Source organism: Gopherus evgoodei, unplaced genomic scaffold (genome assembly GCF_007399415.2).
Source record: "Gopherus evgoodei ecotype Sinaloan lineage unplaced genomic scaffold, rGopEvg1_v1.p scaffold_59_arrow_ctg1, whole genome shotgun sequence".
Classification (NCBI taxonomy): Eukaryota; Metazoa; Chordata; order Testudines; family Testudinidae; genus Gopherus; species Gopherus evgoodei.
Genome location: NW_022060080.1, coordinates 241,771 through 255,293, shown reverse-complemented (window position 1 = coordinate 255,293; position 13,523 = coordinate 241,771). Strand labels below are relative to the sequence as shown.

The window sequence follows — 13,523 nt, the reverse complement described above, 5'->3', positions numbered from 1 at the left end:
TCACAAGAAGGGTCACCATCCTGCACCAGGGTGATGAGAAGAGGCTGCGGTGAGAAACCAAGGAGGGGAACTGAGCTCTGGCAGGGAGATAAGGCAGCAGAAAGCTGCAGGGATAAAGCAGAGAGATTGGTGCTGCATGCTGTATTAACCCTCGCAGTGCTGGGTGGATGGGGATTCATAGTATGTGGCTTCTTCTCTTCTCCCCCCACAATTTCCCATTGTTCTCCCTGACAGGGTCCTTGGTCTCCACAGCTGTCCCCTAGCATCCAAGCACGAGATCCGCTGTGATGTGTTACCTCAGGTCCTCTGAGGCATAGTGCTGCGAACACGGTGCCTAGGGCAGGGCCAGGAATGCTGGCAGTCAGGTGCCAGAGCCCTGGCTGGCTGGCCCAGTTGGGCCCCATGACCTCTACTTCAGACCTATCCAGAAGTGAGAGTCATTCCAGAGCAGAGGAGGGCTTGTAGGGAGAGACCCTGCAGCAGCTAAGTCAGAAGAAATGCTGTGTTCCCTCTATTCTAGGGCCATTCAGGGCTGTGCCTAGCCCTCGGTGTAAATTACAGCAGCCTTGAGGTTGTTCTAACTTACTTTGCAACCTATAGCCTCCTGGGGAGCAGGGAAGAGATGTAGTACAATGTACTTTGGTTATGCCCCTGATTTGCCCTCTACTCTGGGAGCAGAGGGATGCGGGGCCCCTATGCCAACTAGCGAGGCCCGATGCCCATGGGACATTTACAAAAGGGGGCCATTTCCACCCACTTTACGCTGCTAGAATGGCCTAAAGGGGCTGGCATGAAATCGAGACGGGGCACAGAGTCTGTGTGTCCCTTTCTATAAGCTGTACAGTCAGCCCCAGCTCCAGAACAACTTTCTGCTGTTGCAGGAAAGGCAAAAGTAATAAGCAAAAAGGTCAGAGTTAGTTACAGGGGCGACTCCAGGCACCAGCATGCCAAGCGCGTGCCTGGGGCAGCAAGCCAAGGTGGGCACTCCGCCGGTCGCTGCGAGGGCAGCAGGCAGACTGCCTTCGGCGGCATGCCTGCGTAAGGTCCACTGGTCCTGCGGCTTCGGTGGACCTCCCGCAGGCATGCTGCCGAATCCGCAGGACTGGGGACCTCTCCCAGGCAATCCGCCGAAGGCAGGCTGCCTGCCGTGCTTGGGGTGGCAAAATACCTAGATCCAAACAAAATATAAGCACGCATCTGAACTCTTGACCCTATTAGCAACATCTAGATAAAGCAGTTTTTCTCACCCTGCTGGATATTGCAGTTCATAGTACACGGATTTCACCCTTGAAATCTGGGCCAGTCCCCTCTGTTGGAGTCTTCAGCGTGTCCTTGTTGCTTGCAGCGTAGGTGGGTGAAGGAGAAAGGCCCCGCATGTAGCCACTGGGTTCTGTTTTATACCCTCCATCCCATGTGCTTGGGGAGCACGAGTCCAGGCATGTCTGGGGCCTTGCTGAGTCTCAAGGCAGGGCTGAGCAGTGCCCCTGGTGTGGCCTCATGCAAGTGGGTCATTGCATTGTAGCTCCCTTGCTGGGCACTGGCTGTTCATAGAATCAGAGAATATCAGGGTTGGAAGGGACCTCAGGAGGTCATCTAGTCCAACCCCCTGCTCAAAGCAGGACCAGCACCAACTTTGGCTGTTGATGGGTTTGACACCCTGCACGTTGTTGATTACTTTCCTTGCTGTTGACTCTGGGGAGCGAATCTCTGGCTTATTCCCCAGCTTACAGCATGTTTTAGTGACAGCCATACAACACAATTCTCATAATTTCCTGTGCATTAATACTATACATAGATGGATAGAGAAAAGACTTTTAGCAGATCATAACCTTTCCCCTGATAACTTACAATACCTGCTTTATATATAAGATCACAGTTATATAAAAATGAGGAATATGAGGGTTACAAGATGCTTCCCCAAGCTATAGAATGTTACATGTGGTTCCCAGGAGCCATCCATGAGGTTATTTAAAGTCTTCACATACCACTGTTATTATTAGCCAGTTTCAGTTCCCGAACGGCAAGGAGCACAGTTTCCCCTGCTACTTTCCTTCCTGCAGATTGCAGGGAGGTAGGCAACGGAGCTGGAACAATTTTTATAGTGGGAGGGGGGTGCTGCTGATGGAAACCGTGTATTTGGTGTTTATTATTAGTGCTTCAAGCTGAGGGGCATGGCAGGGTCCCTAGTTCCAGCACCACTGGAGGTAGGTTTACCCTCATAACAAATGTTAACTAGATGCTTAGAGGCCATTGTGGGCAGGGGAGTTGTATCTGTCCCAAGAGAGAGACAGCTGAGATAAGGAACTGTGATAAAAAGCCCCAGTAAAAACTGTGTCATTCAGCAAACTTCCTCTGAGAGAGATCACAAGAGGATAAAGTAGGTACAGTTTTCTTGCCTTGTTGCAGAAGGCAGTGGCCACCACGAAGCAGCTCCTCTCCCACCTTCTGGGTAAGTTTGAAAATAATTGGATTAATTTTTGGGGGAGCTGGCAAAAAAACAACTTAGCTTAAGCTCCTTGGGGAAGGAAACCTGTCTTTGTTCTCTGTTTGTACAGCTCCTAGCACAAGGGTCCATGACCGGCTGCTGCCGTAATAATTGTGTTGGGATCTGTGTAGGGCCCTTCACTGATGGGTATTCAGCCCAGATCTGTGTCTCTGGAAATGAACACTTGTTTGATCAATGATCTGGAAGAAAACATAAAATCATCACTCAGAAAATTAATAAACCACCGATTCCAAGGTCAGAGAGGACTAGTGTGAGCATCTAGTCTGACGTCCTGTCTACATAGACCAGAGACCTACCCCCAAAATTATTCCTAGAGCAGATCTTTTGGAAACACGTCCAATCTTGATTTTAAAATCCTCAGGGATGGGAAATCTACCATGACCCTTGGTAAATTGTTCTAATGGTTAATTACCCTCACTGTCAAAAATGTACGCCTTCTTTCCAGGCTGAATTTGTCTAGTTTCAACTTCCTGCCATTGGATTGTGTTACACCTTCCTCTGCTAGATTAGAAAGCCCAATTTTAAATATTTGTGTGCATGCTTATAAACGGTAATCAAGTCACCCCTTAACTTTCTATTCGTTAAGCCAAATAGATTGAGCTCTTTGAATATTTCACCTACCCGTGTGCCCCAATCCTCTAATTCTGCTGGCTCTTTTTGACCCCTCTCCCATTTATCTCCACCCTTTTTGAACTGCAAGCACTGGGACTGGACACAGAATTCTGGTTCACCAATGCCAGATACCCATGTAAAATAATCTCTCGGCTCCTACTCGAGATTCCCCTGTTCATGCATCCCTGGATTGCATTAGCTCCTTCAGCTACTGTGTCACATTGGGTGCTCATGTTCAGCAGTTTGTAGAAGACCCACAGATTGGGGGAGCAGTAAATAATGAAGAGGACGGATTACTGATACAGAGTGAGCTGGATCGGTAGGTGAGCTAGATGCAATCAAACACTCTGTGCCTCAGTATGGCCACATGTTAGGTCTAGGATGTATTTACAGGTGGAGGACTCTCTCCTGGGAGTCAGTGACTCTGAGGAAGACTTGAAGTCATGGTGGATAACGAGCTTAAGAACACAAGCTCCCAGGGCAATCCCATAGTCAACAGGGGCTGACGTGATCATAAACAGGAGGATATCGAGTAGGAGCAGAGAGGTTACTTTATCTCTGTATTTGGTCCTGGTGCAACAGCAGCTGGAATCCTGTGTCCAGTCCTGGTGCCAACAGTTCAAGGAGGATGTTGATAAAAGGAAACGGTTCAGAGAAGAGCTACGAGAATGGTTAGAAGACTAGAAAACATGCCGTACAGTGAGAGACCCCAGTAGCTTATCAAAGAGCAGGTTAAGGGGTGACCTGATCACAGTCTAGAAAAACCTCCCTGGGGAACAGCAAGTTGATAATAAAGGGCTCTTCAATCTAGCTGACAAAGGGTTAAGAAGACCCCATTGCTGGAAGTTGAAGCTAGACAACTTCAGACTGGACAAATGTCCAGGTTTTTTTTAACCGTCATGGTCTTTAACCAGTCGAACAACTTGCCAAGCGTTGTGGTGGATTCTCCATCACAGGCCTCTAAATCTATGAATACGCTGGTGGCTAGGCTTGGTGTACATTTATTATTAGTAATTACTGGCTAATAAGCAAGTCCATGTGCTACCTATCATACTGAGTCCTTTGCTATTTATTGTTTCATGTTGATTATGAATTCTTTTGTATGGCTTGTGAATCAACACATTACTGATGTTCTTACAGCCGCACCTGGCAGATTAGAGCCCCATTGTGCTAAGTGCTGTAAAGCTAAATAACAAAAGACAATTCCCACCCAGAAGGGATTATGCTCTTTTTGGCTCTGATTCTGCAAGGAGCCCCCTATGGAGTCCGATTGACCTTAACGGGCGTAGGGATCTCATATGTTGATCATCGCAGGATTGGGGCCTTAGCTAGAGAGAAGGAGGGTAAAGAGAAGTGGTGGGGTGGGAGGACAGGATAAGAGGGACACAAGCAGACTGAGTTGTGGGTGTGCTTGGAGAGCCTTGCCCCTGTGGGTACGCACAGGTCTTCCAGGGCGTACATCAGCTCTAGATATTTGCCTAGTTTTACCACAAGCGAGATAAAAAGCACTAGCAAAGTCAGTACAAACTAAAATTTCTTACGGACAATGACTTGTTTATACTGCTCTGTGTACTATTCCCTAATGTAAGTACAGTATTTATATTCCAAGTGATTTATTTTATGATACATAACAATGAGAAAGTCAGAAATTTTTCAGTAACAGCATGCTATGTAGGGTGACCAGACAGCAAATGTGAAAAACCGGGATGGGGGTAGGGGGTAATAGGAGCCTCTATAAGAAAAAGACCCCAAAATCAGGACTGTCCCTATAAAATCAGGACACCAGGTTACCCTCGTGCTATGACAGTTTTGTGTATTTTTATGTCTGATTTTGTAAGCAAGTAGTTTTTAAGTGAGGTGAACTTAGGGGTACGCAAGACAAATCAGGCTCCTGAAAGGGCTGCAGTAGTCTGACAAGTTTGAGAACCACTGTCCTCACTCATGATGCAACTCAGAGAAGCCATATAACAAATGGAGGATTTAGTTAGTAAAACTTCCTTAGGACATGGGACCATCTGGGTCATTGAGTCCAGGCCCCTGCTGCTGTTCACAGTCCCATCATAGAACAGAATTATATGAATGGGGTGAATTCCATCTTCCGACTAGTTGGGTTATTGGCCACCACTAGTCCTGTTGGAAAATTGTTCCAGATCCTCCTTCCTCTAACGTCCAGCCATCTTAAATCCACACGGGAAAGTACCCCGTGTAATGGGATGCAAAGTGCTGGATCGCAAACACAAAGCGGTGAGACCTGAGAAGAGCACATGACCAACGGTTGTAAGCTCTCTCTGCTTCTACTGTGCCTGGCATGACCCGTTGTTCTATTGCAAACTGCTGAATCCGTTGGGGGTAAAATAAGCTGAAAATATTTTTGGTCCAAAAAGGTTTGGTCCCTTTATCTTTGCCATGTGCCTCTGCATTTCTTAGTTCCAGCTGAGTGTGGGAGAGGAAGTATCAAGTAGCCGTTCTCTGGAGCTGCTACAGTGCAGGGAACAGAAGTGAACTTCTGCATTCCCAGCCCCAGAAGGGTTTTTGCTGAGCAGTTGGGCTTCTGATGGTGGCATCCAAAGCACGTATCTGAGGCTCAGCTGTCAATGAAAGTAGCAGAGGGTCAGTTGATACACAGTAGAACTGCGGCTGCAGGTTACAAGGAAGTGGCTTTCAAACTGTGTTCTGAGATGATTTGATAAATGTCCAATGGAGACATTGGGCAATAGGAGAAGTGAGTTACACTCTTACAGTGTAGACGTGGGAATGAGACAAACTCTGATTGTCCTCACTCAGTGTTTACTCAGACAAAACTCCCTTTGGGTTTAACGACTGAGGCCAGCTCAAAAGTTGCTGTAGCTCTGCTAAAGTCAATAGAGCCACACTGATTTGTAGGCTGAGCAAAACTTGATTTTTTTTTTCAATTAAAATTTTCTTGGTTGTGGGAAACTATGGAGGGGTCAGGCCATGGGGGAAGTCAGACACTATTTGTTTAATGACAGTAGACCTTGTAATGGTTAAAACAGAAATTGTCAATATCAAGTCACAATATATAAAGTAAATATCTTGAAACCAAACTGTAACAAGTTCTCAAGCAGCAGATGCTGCAGGCAGTTCTTGGTTCACAGGCTGGATTTCCTTTCATTCTGGGACCACTCCTCTTAGTTCAGTGTTTTTCAAGGATTCATTGATGTTATAAGCAGAGAGAGAGAAGGTAGACAGGAGAGGTGGGTACAGACATCTTTATCCCCCTTCTTACAGGTATTTTTGTCCCTATTATTATACCTCAATTATTGTGTGCTGGAAATACCGTTGCTGGGTAAAGTTACACACATTTCAAGAAGATAATAATATTAATCAGATTATTAGTATCCAAATGATACCTCACAGGGCATACTTTGTACAAAATAGATCATAACCATATAAAAGTTTTGTATATGGAATACAGGCTGTCCCAGCTACCCTCCCACATCCTCCTGTTTTCCTGTATTCAGGGGAGGGGGATGGAGGGCTTTTCTTGATCCTTTCCCTGATATCTTGAGAAGAATGGCCAGCTGCCTTAGTCCTCCCGTCTCATCCACTTGCTCTTCTAGGAACACACTTTCTCCCTTCCTGCATGATTAACAAGGTTAATGAATTAATCTGAACCATAGTGAAGTAATCAACCAAAACATGCAAAGGCTTATCCGTTGCTCTCTTTCAATGATGAGGTTCCTTCTTTCTTTCACAGTTGACAAGTGTCGGAATTTGTCTACTTGTCCTCCTTTTGCAACCTGTGAAAACATCCCCGGAGGCTACCAGTGCACCTGCAATCAGGGGTTTGCATCTAGTTCTGGGGAGGAACACTTCTCTGATCCTACAGTAAAGTGTGGTAAGTATTGGTTCTGGAGCCCAGCTAAGTGAGCAGGAGCTCTCAAATGGAGCAACTGTACTGTAGGTTGCTCTAATGCCATTGGGCCCAGCTCTTGCACTTGCCCAAAAAGTTATTTATCCGTGTACTCCACTGACTGGTAAGCAAGCACTATGGGTGGTAATGTGGCATTATGTTGGGGAAACATCACAAGCAGGATTCTTAACACAAACCATGAGCAGAAGACCCACCTCCAAATAAATATGACAGTGTCCTTTTCCTTTTCCTCAGGGTCTTAAGTCCAGCAACCCAACAGTTACCCCACCCCCAGTTTCTGTCCTTGTTCAGTGCAGCTCTCAGAGTTCAAAAGTTCCTCTGCAGAGTTTACTTCCCAGCCTGGGTGGAAGTGCGGGGAGGTATGGGGGGCATCTTACATGGTCCGCTGTTTGGGTTGACAGCCGATTGCCATGCTTCCCCGTAGGGTTCTGCTGCAGTCTTCACTGCCAGCTGTTCCGCTATCCATGCCTCTCTGCTAGTCGCTCACCAACTTATCTTCAGCCTCCGCCTTTAACACAGCTCTCAGTGATCTCAGCTCTCCGTAACTTCAGCTCTTCAATGATTTCAGCTAGTAGTAGAGGAACCTCAATGCTGGTGCACCATCAGCCCAAAGCACATCTGATGCTTAGACCTAAGTATCAGTGATTTCAGCTCTGCAGCATGTAACAAAACTCCTAGTAGAGTCAAAATTAGCTTTCGCCTACTGAGTGCTACTTAGTTGAGGGCAAGTCCCTCTGTCATAAAATGCCGAGTACAGTTCTCCTGGCCTTGATTCACATAACTAGGGTAACAACGCTTTATTACTCCTGCCCCAGTAACAAAGACTGGAGATCCTGGAGCAGCCAAAGTGACCATTTGGGTAAGCAGTCCCATCATGCTAGGCGGGGTGGTGTGTCCATGCAAATAAGATCAGCCCCTGAAGTCCTTTTCCATAGCTCATCACCAGATGTCAGAGGAAAGCTCATTCTGACTCTGCTTACGCTCTGGACACCTCTGGCCTCAGTACCCGGAGAAAGACAATTACCGTACCATCTCTAAAATAGAGGCACCAACAAACTTTCTGTACTGGGCACAACATAACTCTCATTTAGGGAGTGCTCTGCTCAACTATTGGTACTGACAATGTATCTTGGACACTCCTCCGTGGTACCAAATGAACCCATGGTACTGCATGAGCTCTGGTACCCTGGAGACCTGATGTTGGGGAAGAACCGCAATCCCCATTACTTGGTACCAGGGCCCCGGTATCGAGCACATCCCAGCACCCAGAATCGCTCTTGGCACCAGGCTGTATACTGCCAATATCCCAGTCAGCACCACCCTTACCCACTGATGAGTCTGTCACTGGCCAGGAGGAGATCATTTCCCTGACCGCTCATCGAGGCCCACCATCACACTACAGGGGTCCTCCCCAATTCCATCAAGCCAACCTACAACCACGGCATGGGCCCCCTGAGGCAAGCCCACCGCCCATGCCCACCTTCCTCCCTCTCCCCCGCAAGGCTCTATTGTAATTCTTGGGTGACGTACACACACGTCGCGACCGTCCCCAATGTCTCTCGGAGAGAGTCCACCACATGGTTTGCTACAGCCTGTCTGTCCAGAGCACCTGAACCAAGGCAGGAGGAAGCTTTTTCAGAACAGGAAAAAGAACCCAAAGAGGCAGCTACCCCTCCAGCACAGTTCTCCTTATCTCTACCAGGTGAGGCTGTGCTGCCCACCTCTCTTCACTAGAGGAAGATTTTAAGAACTTTCTGGATCTTAACAAGGGGGTGGCAGACAAACTGCAGATTCCCCTACAGGAAGTTGGAGATACACATCATAAGTTAGTGGAAATTCTGCACACCACCTTGTCATCTAGAATTGCCCTTCCAGTTAATGAGGTGATTCTAGACCCTACCAGTCATCTGGCAGACACCAGCCTCCATTGCACTAACCAGCAACGGAATGTAAAAAAACAAAAACAACAAAATCCCTACATCTCTACCCAAAGAGACAGACTGTTTTCAACATCCGCAACCCAACTCCATCATAGTGGAAGTGGTTAAGGCATGAAGCAAGCAACATAATGCCAAGTCACCTCCATTCAATCAGGCTTGGCAAGATGATGTATTCATCGACATTATTGTTTAGAATCATGAATTACCAAACTGTAATGGACAAATACAATTTTATTAATTATGGGAAACCCAATGTGTTTCCGGAACATTACTGGAGACACAAAAAGAACAGATTCAGACCATTCTTAGAGATGGTCAGTTAATAGCAAGACTGGTCCTAGAGACAGCACTGGGTGTAGCTGTTACAGCTGCCCGCCCAGTCTCCATGACCGTGGTACAGAGGCGGGTTGTGGGGTTTCTTTTTGGCTACACCTCTCTAGATTGCCCAAAGAGCTACACACGTCCAGTTTGAAGGGCCAAACTCTTAGCCAAGAAGACAGTTTTTCTCTCCACATCCTGAAGGATTCTCAGACCACATTATATTCTTTAGGAATCTAGATGGTGGGACAGAAGAGAAGATATACCTCTCAACCACATCACAAGTCACAATCTTCTCAATACTCACCATCTCAGTGCTGTTATGAGCCACAGTGTATGAGGACCAGGGCTCAAAAGTGGGAACAGTCTGCAGCCCAGTCTTTGACATCTCAAACTGCCTCTTATAAGCACGTTTGATGAGCTGGTCGAGGGCCTGCACGATCATACCTTACAACATCAGCTGCTATCTATATACCTCTCATGCCACTCAGAAGTCACCTCGCCCTACTTCACAGCAGTTAGGACCAGCTCTAGAGCAAGGAGATTGATTTCTAGCCCTGAGCCTACAAAGTGCCTATTTCCGTATCTCAATACAACCATCATACAGGAGATTTCCTACTGCTTACTGTTGTGGCAGGATCATTATCAGTACAGACTACTCCACACAGGATATTCTCCAAGGTTCTCTTCACTGTAGTGGCATATTAACCCCAGTACAGTGTCTGGACTTTATCATCACCAACTTTGATGCAGTACAAGCAAGAGTATTCCTCTCGCTACCCACATTCACCACCCTGGGACACATCTCCCTAATACTCTGGGGAGCTCACCTACATAACCACAAGGCTCAGGACAAATGGCCTTCCACAGAAATGACCTTCCATATCACTCTTCTGGGGCTAAGGGCTGTCAGGAATGCCTGTGCACACTTTCTGTTTTCATGAAAAACAACTCACAAAAGTCATGATGTTTTGTACAAATCGCCAGGGGGCTGCCAGATCTCCCTCCCTTTACAAGACAGCACTCAAACTTTGGAACTGATGCACCCATTACAACGTGCTCATCTCAGCTGTCTATCTACCAGGGATATAGAAAGTGACAGACAGCAGTCTTAGTTGGAATTTTGTCACGACAATGAGTGTGTACTGAACCCAGAGGCGCTTCAAGATATATCCGTCCTTTGGGGAACCCTGGCTATGGATCTCTTCACTACTTAATGGAACAAGAAAGGTCCTTGTTACGGCTCCAGGGCCAGCCTGGGGAAACATTCACTGGCAGTTGCCCTCATCTTCCCTTGGAACAGGGCCCACTTGTATATCTTTTCCCAGTTTCCTACTCTATCCAAGGTTCTGTTGAAAATTCAATGAGACAAAGCGAGAGTTACTCTGATTGCCCCTCTTAACCATGACAAGTCTGGCTCCCTTACCTAACACAGATGGCAATATGCCCTCCTGTTCCTCTTCAGCCCATTCCTCACCCGCTCTCTCAAAACAATGGGCTGACCCTTCATCCCAACCTGTGGGTCCTCCGCCTCCAGGCTTAGCTCCTTCTTAGTTCCAAAGCTTAGAGGAAGAATGCTCCGATAAGCTGAAAGATGTGTTGCAACACAACCAAAAGTCGACCACTCGACATACTTACCTACAAAATGGAAACGACTCCAAGTTTGTGTCATTCCAAACACAGAGACTCAACCTCATTTTTCTCCCTCTCATTTTGCACTATATTTTAAACTCTGACTCAGCTCCCTTAAGGATCATCTCGCAGCAAAAAAGGACTCCCACTCGGTGTTTGCTCACCCACTAATGTGTAGATTCTTTAAGGGCATTGGGAATCTCTTCCCACATGTGACACCACCCGGTCCAGCCCCTGGGACTTTAAACTAGTTCTCAGGGCTTTGTCTAGAGCTCCCTCTGAGTCCAGGGCAACTTGTTCTCTGTTACACCTGTCCATGAAGACAGTACTTCTAATTGCTATCACCTCAACGAGGCACTTAGGAGAAAAGTGGCCCTGTGGCCCACTCACCAATCACGGCCTTTGTCTTAAAAAAAAAAAAAAAGTAACTCTAAGGCCATATCTCAAGTTTCTCCTTACTTTCTCTGCACTTTACATATGAATCAACAGATCCATCTCCCTGTTTTTTCCAAAAAACACATTGTGACACCTGGGAGACAATTATGCATAAGCTAGGTATTGGAAGATCATTGGCATTCTACCTGGACATGATGAAGGACTTCAGGAAATCCCCTAAACTCTTCCTTTCATTCACAGAAAGATCCAAAAGCTCTGTGATATCTGCTCAAAGATTATCCAAATGGGTCTCTAGTTGCATTAATCACTTATTAAGGGCGCAACTTGTTTCTGTCCAGAGTCCATACACACTCCACGAAGTCAGTTTCTACCACAATCACATTCCATAGGGATGCCCCTATCTCAGCAATCTATAGAGCAACGTCTTGGGCCTCTGCCCATACTTCTGCAGAATATTATGCGATCACTGAAGATTTGGCTGCTGACACCGTCTTCGACTCTGCAGTACTCTCTGGGGTAAAAGACTCAACTCCGAAGTCCCAGGCTACAGAGGTGGGTACTGCTTGGGAATCACCTACCGTAGAGCACCCATAGGGACACTACTCAAAGAAGAAGAGGAAGTTACTCACCTTGTGCAGTAATGATGGTTCTTCAAGATGTGTGTCCGTATAGGTGCTCCACAACCTGCCTTCCTCCCCTCTACTTCGGAGTTCCTTCTCTAGGGCTCTGCAGAGCCCTAGAGAGAAGTGAGGGGGGTTCGCCCGTGCAGTGCTAAATAGCCTCGAGGCAGGCCACAAGGGAGGGAGGGCACATGCGTGGGCTCAACGGACACTGCTACCAAAAATCTCTGATTAGAGGCACAGGGGTGCACATATACCTACCGTGGATCACGCATAGGAACACACATCTCGAAGAACCATCCTTACTGCACAAGGTGAGTAACCTTCCTCATTTTTATCAGTAAATGTCACACTGATTTCACCATACACACACAAACCAATGGACAAATATTTCTGTTGACAATAATCAAAATTTACAGATAGGCAAAGTAAGAAAAATGTTGCATGAGAACTCCTTAGAGTTTGTTTCAAGGATTTCTACTTTGTTAATTATAATGTGTGATGCTGACAGTTTGTTTTTTAACTGTTATAATGCTTTAATTTTTTTAAAATCTCAGTATCTACTGTAATTAAATAACTACAGTCTGATACCTCCCCCATTATCTAACCCGTCCATAATTTCCTACAACTGTGAAAATTTAAATGGATAAAAATAGAAAAAATGCTTACAAACAAAAAATATTATCTGTCAAAATAAAAAAAAAATTCTGCCAAGCATAATTTTCCACTAATAGCCGCTGCAGGAGCCAAGATGCCAGCTCCGATGTTGCCCCAATCTGGTATGGATGAGGATGATCGGATGTTCCTAAAAACTGGCTTCTATCAACCATAATAAAAGCAAAATGAACAAGGGGCAAAGTAAGCTCTGATGCCACTTCCCTGATTGTCATGACTGGGAGGTGCGTTAATCTGAGTGCTCCAACTATAGTGATTAGCTTCAATAAGAGTTTTACTTGCTTATTCTAGGGCTAAATTTGACCCTAGGTCTCTGTACTGAAGCTGCAGGAGAACATCTGGGATTCCACTTTTTCCTAATCCTGTTATCTCTTTCCCCTGCACTCGGTATCCCCCTCTCCAACTTCTGATGTGCTGCATCTTTCTTTCTTTTTTCCCCAGGAACTGATGACAATCCAGAAGGAAAAACCTGGGTGTTAATTAGCTATGCAAAATGTCATGAGGCTTTGAAACTGGATCTTAATGACTATTTAATCTGGGGCCTCAGAAGTGATTTGTGGGCCTTGAGAGCCAAGTAAGTAGGCCCTTGACCTGGGCCTTGAATCTCTGCATGTTGGTGGGGAGAATGCTGTGGCAGGAACTTGTAGTTTGTGAATCATTTCACTTTAACCAGCACAAACAATAGTTGAAGGTCACTGTTTTCAGTTCGCTTCAAGGGTTATTGGCTCAGAACCATTTCTGAATCGCATTGGTCTGAATTTGTATTAATAACTTCAGTCGAAGAGGTGGAAATATATTTTCCCCCAAAAGAAATATATAAATAAGCTTAGAATGGGAAGGTGCCACCAGTTCAGTGGGATAGCCTAGGCTGATCCTGTGGAAACCAAGGTTGTATTTAGGTGTCTGATTAGACTGACCAGTCAGTGAGT

General features: G+C 46.2%; 1 long non-coding RNA gene across 2 annotated transcripts; it reads left to right on the top strand.

Annotated features, from left to right (window-relative positions):
* The first annotated feature begins 2,119 nt into the window (after positions 1–2,119).
* On the top strand, positions 2,120–13,112 carry LOC115643448. 2 transcript variants are annotated; one of them, XR_003998318.1, is made up of 3 exons: positions 2,120–2,449; positions 6,837–6,977; positions 13,036–13,112. It is a non-coding gene; the product is annotated as an uncharacterized LOC115643448 (long non-coding RNA). The 2 variants fall into 2 exon arrangements; XR_003998319.1 differs by having other exon boundaries at positions 6,837–6,987; positions 13,036–13,066.
* Positions 13,113–13,523: the final 411 nt, after the last annotated feature.